The following is a 23,989-nucleotide window of genomic DNA, read 5'->3' as shown; positions in this document are numbered from 1 at the left end:
CCAGCATCTAGCTATCACAAATAAGGCAGCTATGAGCGTAGTGGAACATATGCCCCTGTGGCATGGTGGGGTATATTTTGGGTATATTCCCAAGAGTGGTTTTGCTGGGTCTTCAGGTAGATCTATTTCCAATTTTCTGAGGAACCTCCAGATTGATTCCCAGAGTGGTTTTACCAGTTTGCAATCCCACCAGCAATGGAGGAGTTGTTACTTTTTCTCCATATTAACCCCACACAATAATAGTGGGATACTTTAACATCCCACTGTCACCAATGGACAGGTCATTAAAACAGAGACTAAACATAGACATGGTGAAATTAATAGAGGTTATGAACCAAATGGATTTAACAGATATCTATAGAACATTTCACCCTAAACCAAAAGAATACACCTTCTCAGTGCCTCATGGTACCTTCTCCAAAATCGACCATATAATTGGTCACAAAACAACCCTCAACTGATAGAAGAAGTTCAAAATAATCCCAAGTATCCTATCAGAACACCATGGCCTAAGGCTGGTATTCAATAGCAGCAAAACCAACAGAAACCCCACATATACCTGGAAACCTGGCACAGCATTATTGTCACAATTTATTTCAAAGATGATAAAATATAAAAAGCTATATTATGTAACTTGACCAATGTCATTTTATTAGTTATTTTATTTATTTATATTTCAAATGTTATCCCCCTTCCCTGTTTCACCTCTGTAAACACTCTATCTCATATCCCCACCCCTCTGCTTCTATGAGGGTGCTCTGCCACCCACCCACTCCTGCCTCACCTCCCTTGCAGTCCCCTACACTGGGGCATTGACCCTTCACAGTACTTAGGGCCCTTAGGTGGATGGCCTTTCCTTCAGTCTCTGCTCCACTCTTTGTCCCTGCATTTCCTTTAGACAGGCACAATTCTGGGTTAATATTTTCGAGATGGGTGGGTAGTGGTCCCATCCCTCAACCAAGGGCTGTGTCTAATCACTGGATATGATATCTACAGGTTCTAACTCCCTTTTGTTGGGTATTTTGGCTAATGTCACCCCCATTGGGCCCTGGGAACCTCTTACTTCCCTGGCATCTGGGAGTTTCTACTGGCTACCCTGGGTTCCCCACCCACCAAGGCTATACACCTCAAGTCAGTTTCCTGACCTGAATTGAGGTAGCTCAGTCACAAAGGAACACAAATGGCATATACTCACTGAGAAGTGGATATTGGGCAAAAAGCTCTGAGTACCCACAATAAATCTCACAGACCATATGAAGCTCAAGAAGGAAGACCAGAGTGTGGATGCTTCAGTCCTACTTAAAAGGGGGAACAAAATAATCATGGGAGGTAGAGGGAGAGAGGGAACTGGGAGGAAGAGAGGAGGGGGAGGGCAAAAGGGAGACACAACCAATGCCTTAAACTTGTAAAACCTAGTATTTCTGTCAGATTCAAATTACTGTTCTGATAGTTTACATTCTTTTACTCAAGTTTGATTTGGTTCCAATCTGATTTTCCAGTACATGACTTAAGTAAATAATAAAATCATAAATAAAACAGAAATATCGCTTTCCCCAAAAACATTAAAATGAATTTGCGTCTTGAGCTCTGAGAGCAGTCAAGGCTCATTTTAAAATTTTGAATTATGAATAACAATAGTGGAACAAGTTTATTGTTTTATGTTATTGAGATTTAGTTTAATGTATCTTTTCAACTATTTATGTGGAATATCAGATATATGGAATAACATTTGAAAACAGTTGTATGTTCAAATTTGTGTTGAAAATTCTGCAATCTTTATCTCCATTACATCTACTATCCATTAATGTTTAAAAGAAGTCTTAGGTTAAAAGATTATATTTAACGGTGAATGATTTGAAGTACATATGTACACGATACCTTTTAAGATCTCAAGGAACTAAGATTGTAGATGTGCTTTGGAAAGAATGACATATGTTAATAACAATGGTTTGTGATCTTTTAGTGAGACATGACAGTCATGTCAGAAATTATTATAGTCTATGATTAATATATAAATATTAACCATAAAGCATTTTATATTATAACCTGTGTTTCTCAAAGACTATCTTTACCAGCACCACTTTCTCACAGTGTGAGAAGAAATAATTATAACCATATTCTATTGTTCTCAGAACATACTTTATATAATTTAAGTATTTTAAACATTTTTAGCATTGCCTTCTTGCCTCATATATAATTCATATGTGTGTGTGTTCTTCATAATTTGAAAGAATTTATATGCTATTGTTTTAAGGTGACTGTGCATCTGGATTATATCTCTAATCATCTTTATAGTTGTTTTGGTTAACTATGGGATAAGGGATGTTAACATTTCTGACTACTTTAATTTTATCATTAGGTTATATCTGATTTCATTTTATTGAGTTTGTGTTCCGTTGCAATGAATAAAGATTTTTATAATTTTTCTCTTTTCCTCTTAGATCAGGAATTTTATACCTAATCTCTATGAACCAATTTTTGTTAAATTTAGTCACTTTACTATTCTAGGATTATTATTCACACATTATATTGTTTTCTATTTTTTTTTACTTTTAGCAAATTGTATTTTAAAATAAATTCTGTCTTAATGCATTGTGTTTAAACATAAATGTATAAAATACAATTAACATTATGAAAGTTTGCTTTCTCATATTAAATTCCCTATTATCTTCTCTTTTATCACTTTCTCTTCATACTACAGATTTTTCTTCTCCTAAATGGTATTACTTCTACTTTCATATCCTATACTCTAGATTCCACATATGAAAGAAATTGCAATATTGATTATTTATATTTTGTTCTGATGTTTTAATAGTGTTTGCCATATGGAATTTTATTAATATTTAGTTATACAAGTATATTTAATATTACTATCAAATTACTATAACTACTATACAAAACATCGTTCCCATATTAACCTACTAAATACCTACTTTTCTGTGGTCTTGTTTTACCCACTATAGAGATATTTTGTATTTGTTTACAGTATTTGTAATTAATGAAGCTGTCTATTTGGAACAAAATAATTATTCTAAAAGATATGTGTTTATATCATTTCGAAAATATATTTGTTTCTATTTTATGTATGTATTAGGCATGAGGGTATGTCTGACAGCAAGTGCGTGCAATGCTTGCAGAGCCCAGAAGAAAGTGATGGATTCCCTGCAAGTAGATTGACCCTGAGTTCTAGACAAAAGCAGGTAGTGATATTAACAACTGAGATATCTCCCCAGCTCCAATTTTACAAGTTTTTACATTGGTCAATTATATTAACACTTCTGATAACATTTGCTTTTTCAATTTATTTTGATTTGACTTTTAAAGTATTTTATCCTTTCAGCTAGAAACATTCTATTTACTACAATATATACAGCAAGTTTGCTAGTAATAACTTTTTATAGTTTTTATCTATTTTGGAACATCTTACATATTTATTACCTTATGAACTATAGTTTGATGGATATAAATTTTTTATTTCTGTTTGACACTTTGGATATATCATTTATTTCCTTATGATAGCTATGATTTCCAAAGAGAAATTGTAAGAATATGAATATATTTCATACGTAATAATGTAATAATGTATAAAAAACATTCCTTGTAAGTGAAAAAAATTGTATCTTCTTGGTCCTTTAAAACTTTGTCTTTCTGTTTAGGTCAGGGCTCAGATATCTTTCCTATCATTCCATCTATTACTTGTTTGACTTCTTTGATGATAAATTTTATAACTGAGATTTTTTCACATTCTTTTCTGCTGTTATTTTCTTTATCTTTTTGTTTGTGTTCATGACAGTAACCCTTATGTTGCTTAGGCTAACTTAATTTTTCTTCACTCTTTTTTTCTTCTCTATGTGCAAAAACAATTTCACATTGTCTATTTTCTCATTTCTGATTTCTCTGCCTTTGACAGTGATTTTTCCATTGTAAATTTCACAATTCATAGCATTTACATTGTTACTTGGCTCATTTTAACTATCTTGTTATATAAATTACAGTTTTATGAGAATGATGATTTATCTTTAGTTCTATGAGGTTACTTTTAGTTAATTGAAAATAGTTAATTAACCAGGTGAGTCCTATGCCTCTTTCTTAAAGACAATTATTGAATGATTTTATTATATACATTCTTCATATATGAAATATTTGCTATTTTCAGTTGCTTGCTTGATGACTTTTCCAAACTAAATTTTTTGTGGTCATTGAAATTCTTACTAATGTAGGTTAGTAGTATGTACTTAATGGGTTATATGAACAGTTCTTTAAATACCCCTTCTTTTAAGATTTTTTTTTAGTGTTTGTCAAATAGTTCTAAATCTTTACTGAGATTCACCATCAATATTCAAATATGTTTCTGAAGACTGTTTTCACTCTTGATTTCCTACTTGTTCATAGACTCAGCATCAGCCAATGCTGAGAAATATGGACCTTCCGAGACCTTCTTTTAATTATAACACAACTCTGAGAAATGCACACAAACTCATAAACAAATGTGTTAAAACTTTTAAAAGTTACTATGTCTGGGTTATTTGAAAGCTTGTCATTTTAAGCTATTTGGTATTTGCTACAAAGTTTTATCTTCTGTGTTAGGAAATAAAAACAGCAAACAATTCCTGAAATTGTTTTGACCAAGGACTTCAGGGAAATATATTTCATACAAGTTTATGCTCCTTTTAAAAAAAGATATGTTGAGAACTCCAACATTGAATGAAAAAAAAGGTAATTTTCAAAAGATGAAACTTAAAAGAATCTCAAGTTCAATACTAGTTCTTCCACAAACTTGCCTAGCTGCTCATTTTCAGCATGATTATATGGTATTGTTTTCAAGAGTATTGCGAATCTAGGGAAAAGTAGATTATGATAGAGCAAGTTCAAATATCATATATCATTGTGTTATTGCTGAGATTTAGCTGATTTTTCTTTCTAAGAATGAACACCAGATTCTAGTGACTAGAATAGCCTCAAATCAGTGGTGTTCAAAATGTGAGTTGCAACTCCAAAGACCACCAGCAAACGCAGAAGAACCTTACGATTCCTAACAGTAGCAAAATTACAGTTATGAAGTAGCAACAAAATCAATTTTATGGTTGTGAGGGTCACCAAAATCTGAGGAACACTATTAAAGTGTTGCAGCATTAGAAAAGTTGAGAACCACTGCCTTAAATGTTTGAGTGATTTTCAGAGATCTGAAAAACATGTAGTATGATAGTGTTTTTCTAGGTGTGTCATTAATTGTTTTGAGATAGATTTGTGGAGGTCTTTTTAACCACTTCATTTTACTGAATTCACCTTAGAATAGTGTCTTTTGCTTTTAGTATATGCACGTAACAGATCTTACAATATATTGCGAATATTTTCCTTTTTACATGTTCCTAACATTCTTACGCCTTAATGTGGCAATGATTTTATTCTAAGTTTTCAGAACAACCTATTATTTACCCATAGCTGATACCTGTGCATTAGGAAATAAATCACCATCTTAACAAAAACTTATTTGTTAACTGTAAAATAAATAACAATTTATGTGTTTAAAATATTTACTTGTTTTAATTTTTATGTGTATGGAAAATTGTTATATATGTTAGTGCAGCATATGCATGCCTGTTGCCCATGAATGCACGAAGAGAGTGATGAATTCCTTGAAACTGTGTTATAAGTATGTAGTACATGGAAACTGAAACCAGATCCTTTTTAAGAGTGGCTACTGCCCTTAATCAATGACCTTTCTCTCTAATCCTAGATGAGTTTTACAAGTAAGATTTAAAATATTAAAATATTTTAAAAATTAAAGTGAAATGGCAATATATTCATTGCTGTAACCAGTTATAAGATTCAGTTTCTAAGGCTCAATATATCCATGTATAGAACTTAAAACTTTAAAGTTCATAATGTGAAATTTAAAGAATTTATTGAATAATATTATGTTCCAACTATATCAAGATAATATACTAGAAATTAGTGATATTCTTATCTAAGAATTATTAGAAAATTGTTTTGAGGAAATTTGTCTTGTATGTAACCTAATAAGGGTGTTTAAAGGCCCTTGATATTAGATATTTAAGCTAAGACCCATGGAAAAAATATAATAATATGCTATATCCATCTAATATTATGGAAGAATTCAACAAATTAAAAGAAAAATTGTAGTAACTATCCATATTAAAGAACTTATCAACTAACTAGATCCCCCCTAGAGCTCCCAGGAACTAAACCACCAGCCAAAGAATACACATGGAGGGACCCACGGATCTAGCAGCATATATAGCAGAGGATGGCCTTATCTAGGATCAGTGAGAGGAAGGCCCTTGGTCCTGTGAAGACTTGATGCCACAGCATAGGGGAATAGTAAGGTGGTGAGACAGGAGTTGATGGGTGGAGGAGCACCCTCATAGATGCAGGGCAGGGGGGTTGGGATAGTCAGTTTGTGGAGGGGAACCAGGGAAGGGGGATAACATTTGAAATATAAATAAATTGGTGTACCCGAAGACCCAGCAATACCACTCTTGCGAATATACCCAAAAGATGCCCTATCATGTCACAGATGCACACGTTCCACTATCTTCATAGTGGCCTTATTTGTGATAGCCAGAAGCTACAAACAATTCAGATGTCCCACAATGGAAGAATGGATACAGAAAATGTGGTTCATTTACACAATGGAATACTACTTAGCTATTAGGAATGAGGACATCCTGAGTTTTGCAAGCAAATGGATGGAACTAGAAAATAACATCCTGAGTGAGGTTGCTGAGACCCAAAAGGACATGCATGGTATGAACTCACTAGCAAGTGGATATTAGCCAAAAAAGTACAGAATTCCCAAGATACAGCTCACAAAGCTTGAAAAGGTCAACAAGGTGAAGGGCCTAAGTGACAATACCTCAATCCCTCTTGGGAGGTAGAAGAAAGTAATCACAAGGGAGGAGGGATGGAGGAACATGATGGGGAAAGGGGACTAAGGTGGAGAGGGGAACATGATCTGGTATTGAATGGGGGAAAAGGACTGAAGCACTGAGATCAGTAAGGCCAACCCAATTCAATCCCATTCAACCCAACTTAACTCAACCTCATCAAGCCCAACCTAACTCAGTCTACTCCAATCCAACTTAGGTCAGTTCAGTCTCTTCCAGTCCAGTATGTTTAACCCAATGCAGCCTAATTAAATATAACACAACACGATAGTATATACCCAGGTCCAAGAAATGGTAAGATTTATAGCATCTCATTTGTTCATGCAAATTTTTCATTTATCTAAAGGGGGAGACGGAGGACTAAACAGTGGGTTTTCTGAGATAAGTCTCTAATGCTTTACTTGTGAAACTGTTGAAAGGAAAATGAATGTCAAGGCCACATGGTAATGGCAGTAGGCTTCGCACTGGGGCATCCAGCCTTCATGGCACCACGGACCTCGAAGAGGACATTTATGTCATTCACTTATCCCAAGACTTACAGAACATTACCGAAGAGGAGGAGGAGGCTATAAGTATCAGAAGCTGAAGAACTATTACATATAGATCATGAAGGGATAAACAAAAGTGACTTTATGTGTAGAAGTCTTGACAAAGTGAAAAATTCCAAAAACTATCTTCATAAATTTTTATAAAAGTAACATGTGAGGATCAGAAACAGGGCTCAGCCTTTAAGAACAATAGCTTCTCTTCTAAAGGATCAAAGTTTGATTTATAGTACCCACATGATATCTTACAACTTTCTATATAACTCCTGTCCTAGGAGATGTGATGGCCTCTTCTGGCTTCCATGGTCACCAGGCATACATATGGTACACATGCAGGTAAAACACTAAATGCACATAAAATAAAAAGAAGTAAAATAATCTTTAAAATTAATGTGTACGTTTAATAATGTCACAGGAAAATACATAAAAATTATATTTTGGCATGAGAAAACACGAATGAGAACTGGATGCAAGACAAGGAAAGGACAGAGAAACCTTTAAAAATGAAAAGATGTATTATGCTAAGAGATCAATAGTCAAAATAGTAACAGCATCAATTTTTACCAAATTGAAGTATGTGTTTTATGTAAGTTCTATTAAATATTAGGATAATTATTTTGAAACTGAGATAAACGAGCAAATAATATAAAATAGCTAAAATAAATTTGGAAATACTAATGTGGGAAGAATTAGTATCCTTTAATTTAAAAGTTATTATATTGTTGCAGTAACAATGATTTGGGTAGTTGTAGATGGATAGATATATAAATAATTAAGAACAGAATAAAAAATTTTATCAATGTACTGGCACCAGTATACAAAATTAATTTTGGTATAACAGATTAAGTGCTTGGGCAACTGAACATTCATAACCAAAGGAAATGAAATTTCATTTAAACCTTGCATCTTAAAACTTAAAAAGCTAAATTATGATAATATAGTTAAGGAACAAATATGAGACTATACAACCACAGAAATAAATTAAAGAATAAAAACACCTTGGGGTTTGTGTCAATAAAAAAGTTCTGAGAATGACATCAAATACATGATGCTCTCAAAATAAGTGGCCTTTACTGACATAAATATCACTCCATATAAAATCCCTTTTAGATTAAAGGCAATACATACACACACACACACATGCACACATACACAATACACACACACACACACACACACACACACACACACACACACACATATATATATATATATATATATATATATATATATATATATATATATATTGAAAAATGTATGTAAATCTCACACCCAAAGAAGGCTAATGCATGGAATCTAAAACAAAACTTGGCATTAAAAATAAATAAATAAATAAATAAATAAATAAATAAATAAATAAATAAAATAAAAAAGAAAACAATTACTAAAATATCTGGTTAGAAACCTGAGCAAAGTGCAAAGATAATGTGAGGTTGCTCAATCTTCTTATCATTAAGTTAATATAAATAAACCAGGATGAGCATATTTAAAATAAAAATGTCAATTGCAAATGCTGTTTTGAGAACCTGGAGAATCCAAAAGTCATTCTGGAAAATGCACTGGCAATATTTACAAAACTATCCTTTCTTTCTATACAAGAAACAGTTGCTCTCCTGGCATGTATTTCATCAAATTGAAAACAGATCCACAGAAAATGTTTATATCAGATGTATTCCCAAGATCTCTAAACTACAACTAGTCCGGAAGATCTTCAGCAGGTGACTAGTTACATGAATTGTGGTACATTCAATCTATGAAATACTATTTCAGTATTAAAATGGTAAGGACCATTGAGTTACAGAATTTACTCAAAATGATTACCTACACAAGATCTGCACAAGACGGGGGCCATCAGCAGTCTATCATAGGAACAGGAGGACTTTCAAGTTGGCTACCTTCTCTGAAGAGCTATAGACAGGTAATAGTTGATGGCAGAGGCATAGACAATTTCTTTAGATCAGCTTCTGGGAAGTTGTGAATAGTCTTGCAAATAGCCTTTCATGCTACTAAGAGCTACCCTGATGAAACTCGTGGTAGAAAGTAGAAATGGGGTCTGGTTGGGAAGACGAGTATACAGAGAAAAGAATGGTAATGCACATGACTATGACCAAAGTACATCAAATGTATGTGTGAAAATTTCATAATGAAGCCTATTTTTATTTACAATTAATACATAATGATAGCCTTAAAAAATTCATAACCATTTCATACTGCTGAAAATATACCAGAATGTCTATGTCACTCCAAAATAAAGTGATTTTTTTTGAGGAATTTAGAATAGCACAAAGAAAGAAAAATTGGAAACAATCTTTTTGGATATAATTAGTTCAAACTTCATGTCTGTAAATATCATACTGAATCTTGCTAATATGAGCAGTTATTATGGTTTAGTTTCAGATAATAATAAGATAATGTTTCAGTTCTGTTCAGAAAATGTTCAAAATACGATAGTATTATTTAGTAATTTGTAGCTGTTTCAGAACTTCACCCATTTTGTCTATGCATGCAGATTTCTACTTGCTTTTATGTTACTGTAAACATTTTTTAAAATTATATTTTTTTACTGTTCAGTCGTTATCTCCCTCCAAGTCAACCCTCTGAGTGTTCCTCATCCCATTCCTCCTCCCTTATCTCCAAGAGAATGTCCCCATCCCACCTCTACCCCACTAGACCTCCCCACTCCTTGGGGTGTCAAGTCTCTTGAGGGTTAGTTGTGTCTTTTCTCACTGAGGCCAGACCAGGCAGTCTTCTGCTGTATATGTGTTGGGAGCCTCATCAGCTGGTGTATGCTGCCTGTTTTGTGGCTTAGTGTCTGAGAGATCTCGGGGGTCCAGGTTGATTGAGACTGTTTGTCCTCCTATGGGGTTGCCCTCCTCTTCAGCTTCTTCCAGATTTTCCCTAATTCAACCACAGAGTTCACCAGCTTCTGTCCACTGGTTGGGTGTAAGTATCTGCATCTGATTCTTTAAGCTGCTTATTGGGCCTATTGTAGGGCAGTTATGATAGGCTCCTATCTGTAAGCATACCATAGCATTAGTAACAGTGTCAGGCCTTAGGACCTCCCCTTGAGCTGGATCCCAATTTAGGATGATCAGTGGACCTCATTTACCTCAGTATTTTCTCTATTTTTGTCTCTGCAGTTCTTTTAGACAGGGACAATTATGGGTCAGTTATTTTGACAGTGGGATGACAACCCTGTCCCTCCACTTGATGCCCTTTCTACTGGAGATGGACTCTACAAGTTCCCTCTCCCCACTGTTGGCCATTTCAACTAAGGTCCCTCCCTCTGATTCCTGAAAGTATCTCACCTCCCAGGTCTCTGGCACACTCTAGAGCATCTGTCCACCTCCTACTTCCCGAGAAGGCCTGTTTCCATTCTCTCTGCTGGTCCTCAGGGCTTCAGTCCTGTTCCCACCCCAATACCTGATCATGGTCCCCTTTTCCCCTTCCTGTCCCCTCTCCCACCCAGGTCCCTTCCTCCCTATGACTCCCCACTTGGTTGCTTTCTTCTCCCTCCCAAATGAGATTGAGGCATTCTCACTTGGGCCCTTCAGCTTGATAATCTTCTTGAGTTCTGTGGATTGGATCCTAGGTATTCTCTACATTTTGGCTATGATCCATTTATTAGCGAGTACATACCAAGCATGTCTTTTTGGGTCTGAGTTACCTCACTCAGGATGATATTTTCTAGTCCCATTCATTTTCCAACAAAACTCAGGATGTTCTTGTTCTTAATAGCTGAGTAGTATTCCAGTGTAATTGTACGGCATTTTCTGTATTCATTCTGTTGTGGGACATTTGAGTTGTTTCCAGCTTCTGGCTATTATGAATAAGGCATTGAAAAAGTTTCTATCAGTGTTGAAATTTTGAGAACACCAAAAAACAGAAAATAAATCATTTAAGTTCTCATTAGAGTCTAAATGAAATCTAAAGACTGCTAAAGAGTCTCTGAGAAATATTAAATAGTAGATTACATGAGGCAATGTTCAAATCTTTAAAAAGCACACATAATTAAAGAATATCTGTTGCAGAGAAGATATTAAAATGCAAGGCAAGAAAACACATACTTTGCAAAATTGATATGAAGAAATGGTAATTTATTTCCTAAACAGACTTATAAATGAAGTTCTTATGACATAAAGCAAGAGAAAAGTTAACATGAATTAAAAGAGTATCCATTTATAAAGCAGTAAAATAATAATCTGATTTTGTCTAATTTTAGACCAATTTTATGCAGAGCAACTGTCAGCCATTTAATTGAAACAGAATGATAAAGAAACTCAAGTAATTTAGTTTTGCTCATTTTTATTCTAACTTAACTTTGGCAGAAGTATGGCCATCTGTCAGATGAGTGTAGACAATAGTGGTATACAATAATAGACATGCTTATGAAAGAAACCAATAAAAGTTACTACAAAAGTAAAATTTATATCAGCATTTGGGGAACACATGGCTGTGGAAAATTTATAGAAAAACATTGTGTAAGTAAATTTAGACACCATGTTAATGGCCAACATCAAGAACTTGAAAATGAATTTTATATAAAGCAAAAAGTATTTGTTTTATTAAATTTTATGAGGATCTAATAACTGGCATATATAAGAGAGTTACAACTTAATACCCATTAAGATATCTATCATCATCATCATCATTAAAATCATAACTTAGAAACAAAATAACAAGGAGTTATGAATATATGGAGAAATTTTAACTTAGGCCTTGCCAAAGGAAATGCAAAATGATGACCTCACTTTGGAAAATAATGTGATAATTTCTAATTAAGCTAAATATGGAATTACTATTTAGTCAGCAATCTCATTCTTACATACACAGTCCAGAGAACTGATAAAAAACATATTCACACAAAAATTTGTGGATAAAACTTTTAGCAGAAGTATTCATAACAGCCAAAATGTAGACAAATCAAATGCCTATTCACTTATATATGGACAAACATATTATATATCTATAAAATTCCTTCAAGGAACATCATAAAATCCCAATTCATTTTGGAACATGAAGGGAATTTGCAGACATTATGCTAGATATGAAAGTCAAAATGACAAAAATCCACTCATTTTCTGGTTACAGTTGCAGGAATATCTAGAACAAATAACTCTATGGTGATAGAAAGTTAATTAAGGATTCTGTACTGTGGAAAATAGTGTGATAATTTCTGAGAAGAAAGAATAGCAATTAAGAAAATGCGTCCATAATATCGGCCTATAGGTCAGCCTGTAGAGCATTTTCTTAATTGCTGAAACATGTGGGATGGTACCACACCTGCACAGGTGTTCCTGGGGTATATAGGAATGCAGGCTGAGAAAGTCATGGGGAGCATATAGCATACCTCCATCCTTTTTGCTTTGGTCTCTGCCTTCAGGTTCTATCTTGAGTTCCTGCCTTGACTTCCCTCAGTAAACTGAAACATCAATTAAACCTTTACTCCTAAAGTTACTTTTGGTAATGGCCTTTATTACAGAAGTAGGAAGCAGACTAAAGTAATGAGTACAGCCTTTATTTTGTGTATGATGGAAAAAAAGGCGTTTATAGAAAGGGAAGAAGCTCTACAAAATTAAGACGGTATTAAAAACCACTGAAATAAAAGTATGATTTCAAATGGTGAATGGTTCACTTTATGCTATGTGAATTTTATCTCACTAAATCATGAGACATTTTATTTTATAAAAAAAAGGTCTCAAATAAGGAACACTTTACAGTCATGTTTTACTTAAAACTTCTTAGCTTGTACTAATTGTATATGAGATGCTTTCTCTGCCAAAATTGAGACATATAATTGAAGATTAGTTATATATTTCTTTTCTGTCTTGAATTTATTTATCTGCTCTAAAAGATTACCACTGTTTTTTAATATAAAGGAGAGATATTATGGCTATCACTGAAGTAAATTAGTACAATAAAAATCTTCATAAAATAGAACCAGAAAATGAGCTAAGATGTAGAAGATACAGAAAGCAGACCTTTCACACATGGTTACTGAGTCCATTTCCTACGAGCTGCAAGTATGTGATAGAACCTGAGAATTTCATGAAGACTGATATTTGAAGAAGCATGGCATTAGCTTGTTAAACAGAATTTCACATATTGTATGGTCTATCCAAGAAAATGATTTGAGTTATTGTTAAAAATATGCTTCATGATTATGTCTAGTGAATTTTTGTCAGTGCTACCAATTCTTTTGAAAATCTATTAGAATATATATATATATATATATATATATATTCTTTCTTGTTTGATAAATATTTTAAAAGGTTTTAAAAGGTTTTTTAGTGTTTTTGTGAATGGACTAGCTTCATCAGGAAAGTAACCAGGCAATATCCCATTAGGAAAAGGGAATCATTCGTTTTTCCTCTGACCTTCTCCATTCATTTTTTTAAATATCATGTTTGAAAATTTCTGTAAATATTGGACTCAAGTCCAAAGCCCATTGTTAATATTGGGTACATTTATGAGAATAATTATAACTAAGTAAGCACCTGCCTTCTGCGATTTTTGAATAACAAGAGACTCGTTTTCTATTCTAAACTTGTGGAGTGTTGAATTTCACTTTCAGACAGCTTCTGGCTTCAAACCCAGAGGTGACCACATTTCAATGGAGAGTGACAAGATTAAAGCGTATATTCAGGAGAAGTGACCCTGCAATCAATTTTTACAAATAACTCCCAGTGAAGTTAATGGGAGATGGTGCATGGACTGATTGCAAATTTTATAGCATTATATTTTGCTGACTGACTTTTTATATTTTTATTTGAATAATAATGGATAAACATAACACTATAGGTTTTATGCCATCTTTCAAGAAATTGTAATCTAGCATATTTTGCAATAAAAATTTATATATATATATATATATATATATATATATATATATATATATATTTGGATGAAATATAATAAGAAGTTAGAAAAGCTATTCTTTCTCTGTATTTTGAAAAAATATATATATATAATTGGAGATATTAACATATTTCATATAAATTAATTATTTTAGATTAGAATTTAGTTTTATTTGATTCTAAAGTTCAAAAATCATATTTAGTTAAGTTTCACTGTGTGAAGAAAAAAGTATAGAATTTAATCTAAAAGTATCATGAGTTCTTGAAACTTGTTTCCAAAATATTTTTCCTTGAATATATAATTTACAGAAAAAAACATGGAAGTCCATTTTGATAAGAACCTTCGAGACTACAAATCGAATTGGATGTTCAAAGAAAACTCTAGATGTGTAGGGATAATTTCAAAGGATAATAGTAGCTTAGGCAGAGCATGGTATAGCTTCCATGGCAAGTTCCTTTTCTTATCCTTAGGAAAACAAAGTTGCAAAGGAGGTAAGAAGCACTGTGATTATAGGAGAGTATAAGCAAAAATAAAAAAGAAATTCATAGTAAGTTTTAAAGAAGCAAAAGCTAACCTACTCATAATAGAAAGCAGTATGAAAGGAAAAATATCCACCAAGAAAATACTTTACAACATTCAAACATAAATATTTTTTTTAAAACAAAATTCCCTGAAATATCAGCTTTATCCATGTCATATTCCTCTGCAAAGAATGGTACAAACTCTGAAAGTATATATTAACATAGTGATCTGAAATCACATCATTTTCTTCTTGAATCTATACTTTTGCATCCAATCACTATTTTAAACTTAAAAGTATACATTTAAGTGCTTGAATTATATTAAAGAATTTACATTTTCTTTTTAATTAAATTATTTTAATTTGCATTCCAAATGTTGCCCCTTTCCCAGTCCCCCCTCCCTGAGTTCTTCAAACCAATTCCCTCCCTTTGATTCTGAGGGTATTAACCCATCCACCCCACCTACCCCTACCTCAATACCCTCAGCATCCCCCTTTCCTGGGGCTTCAAGTTTTTACAGGATTAGGCTCATCCTCTCCCACTGGAGTCAGACAAGGCAGTTCCCTGTTACATATGTGCCAGGGCCATGGACCAGTCCATGTATGCTCTTTGGTTGGTTGCTTAGTCTGTTGGTGCTTCCAGGGGTCTAGTATAGTTGACTCTGTTGGTAATCTTATATGGTTGTAATCCTCTTCAGCTCCTTCAGTCCTTCTCCTAACTCTTCTATAGGGGTCCCTGACGTAAGTCCAATGGTTGGCTGTAAATATCTAACTGCATCTGTCTCAGTTAGCTGCTGATAAAGCCTCTCAGAGGACAGCCATGGTAGGCTCCTGTCTGCAAGCACAACATATCATCAGTAATAGTGGTAGGGTTTGGTCCCTGTGCATGGGAAGGAACTCAAGTTGGGGCTGGTCACTGTATGGCCTTCCTTCAGTCTATCTTCCATTTTCCTTTAAACAGGAACAATTCTGGGTCAAAAATTTTGAAGATGGGTAGGTGGCCCCGTGGCTCAACTGGGGGCCATGTGCATCTACTGGAGATGGTCTCTTCAGGTCCCACCTACTCATTGTTGTGCATTTCAGCTAAGGCATCCCCATTGAGTCTTGGGAGCTTCCCTTATCCAAGGTTTCTGAGATTTTCAAGAAGTTGCCCCCCAAACCTCACCCCCAGCAACTGCATATTTCCCTTCATTCTCCTGGCCCTCTGGGCTTCTCTCCTGTCTTCCCCCTATACTGGATCCTGTATCCCTTTACCTTCCCCCTCCATTTTCCCATCCAGGTCTCTCCCTCTTTCTGTCTCCTGTGATTATTTTGTTCCCCTTCTAAATGGGAATAAAGTATCCACATTTGGGCCTTTCTTCTTGTTAAGCTTCATATGGTCTGAATCATGGGCATTCTGTAGTTTTTGGTTACCAGCCACTTAACAGTGATTACACACCATGCATGTCCTTTTGGGTCTGACGTATCTCACTAGGGATGATATTTTCTAGTTTTATCCCTTTGTCTGCAAAATTTATTTTTAATAGCTGAACAGTATTTCATGATGCAATGAACCACATTTTCTGTGTTTACACTTTGTTTGAGGGACATCTGGGTTGTTTCCAGCTTCTGGCTATTACAAATAAGGCTACTATGAACATAGTAGAGCATATTCTATGACTAAAATGAGAGTGGTATTAATGTCTAGTTTTCTCATTTAATACCCTTAGATATTTTCAAAGATACTTTAGAGATACTATATAGATTTAGTCTTATAGTAACAATGTAAAATAGTTTTTATACTTTTACATATATGTTTTTGTTTTGTTTTCTTTGCTTGATTCAATTTTCTACAACCTAGGCTAATCTCAAACTTTACTGATAACCTGGAATTCCAGATCCTCCTTCCATATCCTAACTGCTCAAATTATGGGAGTGTGCCTTACACCCAGCTCCATAATGTAAAATCTGGCTGACCTTATGCTGCAGTTGTATTCTGATCTACTTTTTGGTTTGTTCATAGTTGTGTTTTGCCTTCATCAAAATTCACATCATACAAAGGAATGAAAAATTACCATGAAACTGTCAAAGAGTGAAAACCAGTTCTTTAGTATCCAATATCATGTAGAGGGACTATAAAAACTTTAGTCTATTAAATATTCAACACAATTACAAATACAGATAATGTTGATACTCACTTTATATTCATTCAAATTGTTTTTTATTTTGGTGATATGTTATCTAGTACATTTCATAAGATAACATTTTAAAAAGTAGCAGAAATTATTATATGAGGTAATTAAATATGTCTGCTTCCATATAGAACACACAGAGTCTAGAGAGGTAACATTGTCTAACTAACAGATATGGGTGATAATAATGTTTCCTTTTTAGCTTTCTCTGCTAAAAGTGACGTCATAAAGATAACATGTACCTCTGCTTTACCCCAGGCCTTTATCCAGACACTGTTACTTTCAAACATTTCCTTTGAAACACAAGCATCTGTCTCCTTCTGTTGGACTGGTCTATTTATAATTACAGAATCATGGCCTTTGCTGGATGAAATATTCATGTGTGCTCCACTGCCAAACTGCACTTATGGCCTAGTAAACTGCAGACATTATCATATTAAAAGCGATTTAGAAACATGGTTCATGCCAACTTAATAAAAATGTCATTTTCAATATTGTTTAAGAGCACTAGTTTAACACCTTTTACAACACTGGGCCACCAAAATATATTTATTATCTTCAGGATATTTGCAAACCTGAAAATGGAAATGAAAAGGAAATGCTTGAACTCAGTCCTGTAATGCCTGAGTAATGAAAAAGTGCTAATAAAGGCTCTCTATGCATTTAGAGGAAGACTTAGAATATGGAAATAAGCTGAAGAATTTGGATTAACAACTAAACTTCAGCTGGTATTCCCTGATACACATATGCACTACACTGTCTTGCTATCTATTAAACTATGTAAAGGCAACAATGGATACATTGACCTGTTTGATGGGAAGGCATTTATCAAAAAATAGTGCCAGGAAGTGCTATCCTGAGCACACCTGTTCAAATGGGCCAAATAAAATTTGATACAACAATATACATATTTAAATTAAAAATTTTTATTATGGAGAATCCAGGTAAAGGCATGACATTTTAGATTATGCAATTCAATTTTTATTTAACTTTTTACTGATTCTTTGTGAACTTCATATCATACACCTCAATCCCATTCATCTCCCTTTCCCTTCATACCCACTCTTTGTTCTTGCAACCTCCCCCTTCAAGAATATCTCATAGTAGATGCTGTAGTGCATGAAGGTGTGTAAAAAATAGGATGTCATTTCATAATAAGTTATTTCAAAAATTAAGTGTATTCACATTTCAGTTTGAAAAATATAAGTTATATACTTTTAGTGATAGCATTTTGATTTCCCTTGCCTTTGTCCCTTTTTACCTTTCATTGCGCTTCCTTTTTGGAGGTCATTTAGGCAACAGAGTACAGAGTCATCTACTGTAAAATAGATGTTGATGGACAGAAAGGAAATTTCAGTTTGCAGTTTGTGTCCTGAACAAGGAAAGTACAGTATTATTCCATCAATTGGTTTCACCGAAAATATATTTTAAATTTTATGTATATATCTGTTTTGCTTGCAAGTATGTCTGTGAACCAAGTCATGTATTATGCCCACAGAGGTCAGAAGAGGTCATTGGATCTCCTGCAACTGGAGTTACAGATGATTGTGAGCCACTGTGTGGATGCTGGGAATCAAAGCCAAGACTTTGGAAAAAGCAGTCAGTGCTCTTAAACCTGGAGCTATCCCTTCAACACTTTGCTGAGATGTCTTAAGAACCATCTGCAAACCAAATGCTGTAGATATAAAGATTACTTAATCAGATAGCTTCACATAAGCAAATTCTTAACTGTTTTAGTTGTTTCATGAGATTATAGAATTATAACATACTGATTAGCAGAATTGTTTTTCTGAAAGAGAAGTAAAAAATTTTCTTAATTCAAATTACATATATTATATAGAGCATACTATGAGATGTTATTTAATATACGACAGATTCATTTATAATAATTTTAAATTGATCACATAGTGAATGATTATTTTTCAGTATTTACTCAACAACTTAGAAACTTCTTGCAGGAACTGCTGTGTTTAATAGACACAGTGAAAATTTGTACTATATGACTTTCGTGTTCTACATTTCAAAAAGAATCATATGTGTTTCAAAAGCAAAAGTAAAAGCAAAATCTGGTTGACCTCTACCAATTTGACTCTTGTAGACAAACAACGTTATGTTAAAAAAAGTCCTGAATTTGTAACTGTGAGAACATATCTTTTGTGACAGGGAAAGAAAATAATATATGATAATATGATTCTAACCTGCAAATACATTTATCTACATAATAAATAGCTGAAATTCCCTTCAATGTAGTATAGATTTCTTTTTAAATAACGATACAATTTAGAAGCAAAGATACACTGCTGAAAATATTCATGGTTTTATTTTCTACATGTCCACTAAGTTTCTTTAGCAGTTTTGCTTATTTACATGTCAGATCTTGCATTTCTGAAAAGAAAGAATTTAGTTGTAACCATCTTCAATACCTTTGCCACTATGCTATCATTTGGAGATAAAATGTTCTCAAAAGACCTGTATGTAAAAGTCCTGGACCCCAGCTAAGTGTTTTTGGAAAGTAGTAATAAATGGTGCTTGGTAAAATATCCTTAAGTTGTTTAATGTATTCTGTTATTTAGAGGAAACTCAATAGTTCCACTTCCATTTAAACAAGTCGATTCTATAAGGACACACACATCAGCATCAGGTACCAGGAATGTCACTTACAGTCTGCTTATCACAAAAGAAATAGGAAAGGGAAATTGTGCTCTGCTAATTTCTTTCTTTCCCTTTCTTTTCTTCATCTTTACCTCTTCTTTGTTTCCAACCTAATCTCCACTCTGTTTTATTCCATCCTACCTTTGACCCTTTTTTCTAATCATTTTATGTTTCACCAAAAACATCATTGTGACTGAAATATTCTGGTGCTCTGTTTCAGTATTTAAAGTATGTAGTTGTATTAAAGTTGATTTATAATGTCAATTACATGTAATATTTTCAATATAAATAATTGGTTCTCTTCTTTAATAGAAGAGGTGATACTAATGACTTATATGAAAATCTGTGTCTTGATTTTAGTAATGTCTACAATTATGTGAAAAATTTTCTGTTCAGAATGCTGCCTTGAATTGCACCTTTACAATGCTGCAACTTTTTCATGTGAAAATTAATTTATTCTTTTAAAAATATTTTCAATTATATCAATATTTATAGACATAAAATATATAATATGTAAATATATTGAACACTTTCAAGGTTATTCTATTTTACACAAAAATTTCAGCTTTAGAAATCTTTTGGGAATCCTTTCATCACTGTCTCTATTTTAGATTTATGTATTTTATAAAAAAACTATAAAATTAATTAGCAAAACAAAACATTTTCTTGGTCAAATAATAAAACTGAGCATGTTGTTTCTATATTTAGTAGTGTGTGTGTGTGTGTGTGTGTGTGTGTGTGTGTGTGTCTAACATTAATTAAAGAAAAAGAGGTCAAGGAGGCACAATAGTAGAGTTGAGAGGGAGACAATGTTCCAATAAGACATCTTATTCCACTAAGTAAAACCTTCTGTGCCAGGAATGTGTTATATCTTGTTGAATCATTGGCTAAAAGGGCCCCATGGAAACTTCCAAATATCACAGGCTATTGACAAGGTATGCTGCCTAGTGATGTTGACAAAAGTTAATATTGGAGAGGACAGAATCTCAGTTGAGAAAACACCTTCATAAGACAGGGCTGCAGGCAAGCCTGTAAGGCATCTTCTTAATTAGTTATTGATGTGGGAGGGCCCAGGCCATTGTCTATTGTGCCTCCTCTGTGCCAGTGGTCCTAGGTTTTATAAAGAAGCAGCCTGCATAAACCATTAAGAGTAACCTATTAAGTAACAACCCCTCCGTGACCTCTATATAATCTCCTTCCTCCAGATTCTTGCTCTTTTTAAGTTCCTGCCCTGACTTCCTTCAATGGTGGATTATGATGTTGAATATAAGTTAAATAAACTCTTTTCCTCCTCACCTTGCTTTTTAGTTATAGTGTTTCATCATAGTCATAGTAATCCTAAGTAAGACACAAGGCTATTGGTTACTATCCTCAACCAGAATATAAGGCCATATTGCTGAGGATAATGCATACATATTTTGTTGAACACAGAAAAATCAAGCTAATGTTAAATTAGAAGCTCCATCTCACTGACTAATATACATGGTACTGGAAGATGTTCTGTACTCTACTAAAAAAGTAATCATCAATATCTCCCACCTACAAACCCTGCCACCTACATCAGTGAGCTGCCAGAACTATATACTGGTTCAGTATTGACACAAACATTATGGGAGTAAATAATCACTTTCTGATTAGAAAAAATACCTAAAATTATTAAAGTGGTTAACTATATAGGACTAGATCAGTCATGCTCTAGGGAAAAATCTAGTATTATTCTGCTAAAGGAACATAGCAATAAATGACTCCTAATGATATACTCATACACATAGTTCAGTGCCTTGTTCAACCTTTGTCAGAGAAGCTTCTTGTAGATGAGACCTAACATAGAGAGTCACAACTGGACAAGGTACAAAGAGAGATATTGAAGCATTCAGTCCCATATGTGATACCTTCAAAGAAGTACTCCTCTCAATGGTCAGAGATCAATATGGAAGAGGAGGCAGAAAGATGTTATGAACCAGAGGAGATGAAGGATTCCAAGGAAACAGTATGTTACAGATACAATAGAACTGATACCCATATGTACTCACAGAGACTGTGGTTTCATGTAGAAAACTTGTGTAGCTTCAGGTCACACCAGGTGCCTAGCTCAGAAAGGAGGGAGTGGACATAGGATCCCACACCTATCCAAATAGCTATCTGCAATTAATATATGCTGGCAAAGAAAAAAGAAATTTTCTCCAGTGGAGTCTCTCTGGATATGTTAACCACATTTCAAAGCAGGCTCCATGCCCAGAGTAGTTAGCCAACACAAAACAAACTCAATGAAATTTTTGTAGACTTTTGTTTCATTTTGCTTTCTTTGAGTGTATTTTGTACTATTGGACTTACATTTATTTATTTTGATTTCATTTTTGTGTTTATGTGATGTGTGCGTGCGTGTGTGTGTGTATGTGTGTATTTCTAGTTTTCATTGTTGTTTGTTTGTTTTAAATGGCGAAAAACCAAAATCTTGCAGTTTTGTGGAATGGGAGGACTTGGGAGGAACTATGTTAAAGAAAATAAGATCAAAATATATTGCCTGAAATTTATTTTCCAATAAAACTGTATGTACATAATTGTATTGTTTATGAAAAGTTAAAGAAAAAGGGACAGTCCACTGACAGTGTATTTCCAATTTCACTGCAAATTTTAATTAATTTTCAATTATTAGCTAAATTATGTGCTTCAATGTCCTATAAAAAGTAGGAGTTGTTATGAAATTTTCTGTTGTTCACATAAGTCTATTTTCTTTGTGCGGCCCAATTGTGATCAAAAGAATTTAACAGCCTATATTTAAAAATATTTTCTTTTAAATATTTTAAAAATCTATACTTTCAAAAGAAATTTAATTATTCTGAAAACAATACTTTTCTAAATTTAATAAAAGATGTACAAAAGCATATCAAGAGTATTTCATATATTCACTAGAATTAGCATGAATCTAACCTAAAATAAAGGAAGATATAGTTATTCTGAAATAAAAATTGGGTAAATTCAAATACATTTTGGCAATAAAATTTGGAAAATAACATAAGTGACTTTACTTATGAAATTTCATTATTAAATTTTGTATATTATATCTCTTAGTGTTTTGTTTTTTGAAGGGTAGGAGTTATTTTTTATCAGGAATTTTAGGTGAAATTTCTCAGATTCTTTTTTTGATCTGTGTTCAAAATATTTTTCATCTTCTGCTTCTATATTTTCATGTTTTTAAATTCAACAAAAGTGAAAAAACTTAGCTACCTTATTAAAGATCATGTAACTTGAACTCTATGGTTGTTTACATCAAGGTGAACTTGTAAGGAACCTAGACTGAAATTTGTATGTAAGTTTGTGAGTTTTCACATAAAAACCCAATTGCATGATTTTTAAATGGAACAGGTATAAGTACATCTATAAAATGTGGTTCAGTTCATTTAAAAGAAACAAGTGAAGTAATATCATTAAATTTAAACATAGTTAGCATGTCTAATACATGAAAAAAGGAAGTATATTGATGTCCCATTTGTGGATTTATTTCAAGCAAGAGCTGTCTTCACCCTTTCTGCATGTTTATACTAATTTTGTACAGAACAAAACAAAAGAAAAAGTAAAATACAGTTGACATATGATGTATCTACCTTTCTTTTTTCAAAATAAAGTGTGTATTAAAAAAAACAAACATAGCCCATATTTACTTTCTATCTCTGTTATAAAATAACATGAACAAAAGGAACATGTAGAGAAAAAGTGTTATTTCATGTTTATTTCAGGTTCCAGTTGAAGTCTACCCACATAGAAAAATCAAGGCAGGAATCTAGAGGTAGGAACTGAAGCAGAAATCATGGAAGAATGTTCTTACTGACTTGCACACAGTGTGTTCCACATCTTTCAGTTTATATTCAAAGTTATTATTCTTAGTATAGTATTTTATGCAATTTTGTATTGGTTTTGATTGGTTGGGTTTTACCAAGACAGTGGCTATCCTTATTGATAAGGCTAGTTTCAAACTCTCAGTCATCTTGCCTCAGAATGCCATGAGTCTACAACAAGTTAACTTTGTATTTTGGTTTCTTGAAAATACTGTTTCACCTCCAGAGATTTGTTTCTGTCAGGAATAATTAGTAACTCCATATATGTTAATACTGCTCTATTGAACTGGTTATATTTCATTTCTTGTTCTTATCAAATACAACATTCAGATCTCAACCTTTTCACCATGTTACATCTTCATTCTATCACTTAAGAATCAGTTATCTGAAAATATCAGATTTCTCATCAGTTTTACGCTAATTCTTTTTCTGTACTGGAGAATTGCCAAATTATTTTGTAATACAAGTATGGATGTTTCACTGTTATTTTGAAATAAGT

Source organism: Grammomys surdaster, unplaced genomic scaffold (assembly GCF_004785775.1).
Source record: "Grammomys surdaster isolate TR1022 unplaced genomic scaffold, NIH_TR_1.0 60, whole genome shotgun sequence".
Lineage (NCBI taxonomy): Eukaryota > Metazoa > Chordata > Mammalia > Rodentia > Muridae > Grammomys > Grammomys surdaster.
The sequence above is the reverse complement of the archived record's forward strand: the minus strand, read 5'-3'. Positions refer to the sequence as shown.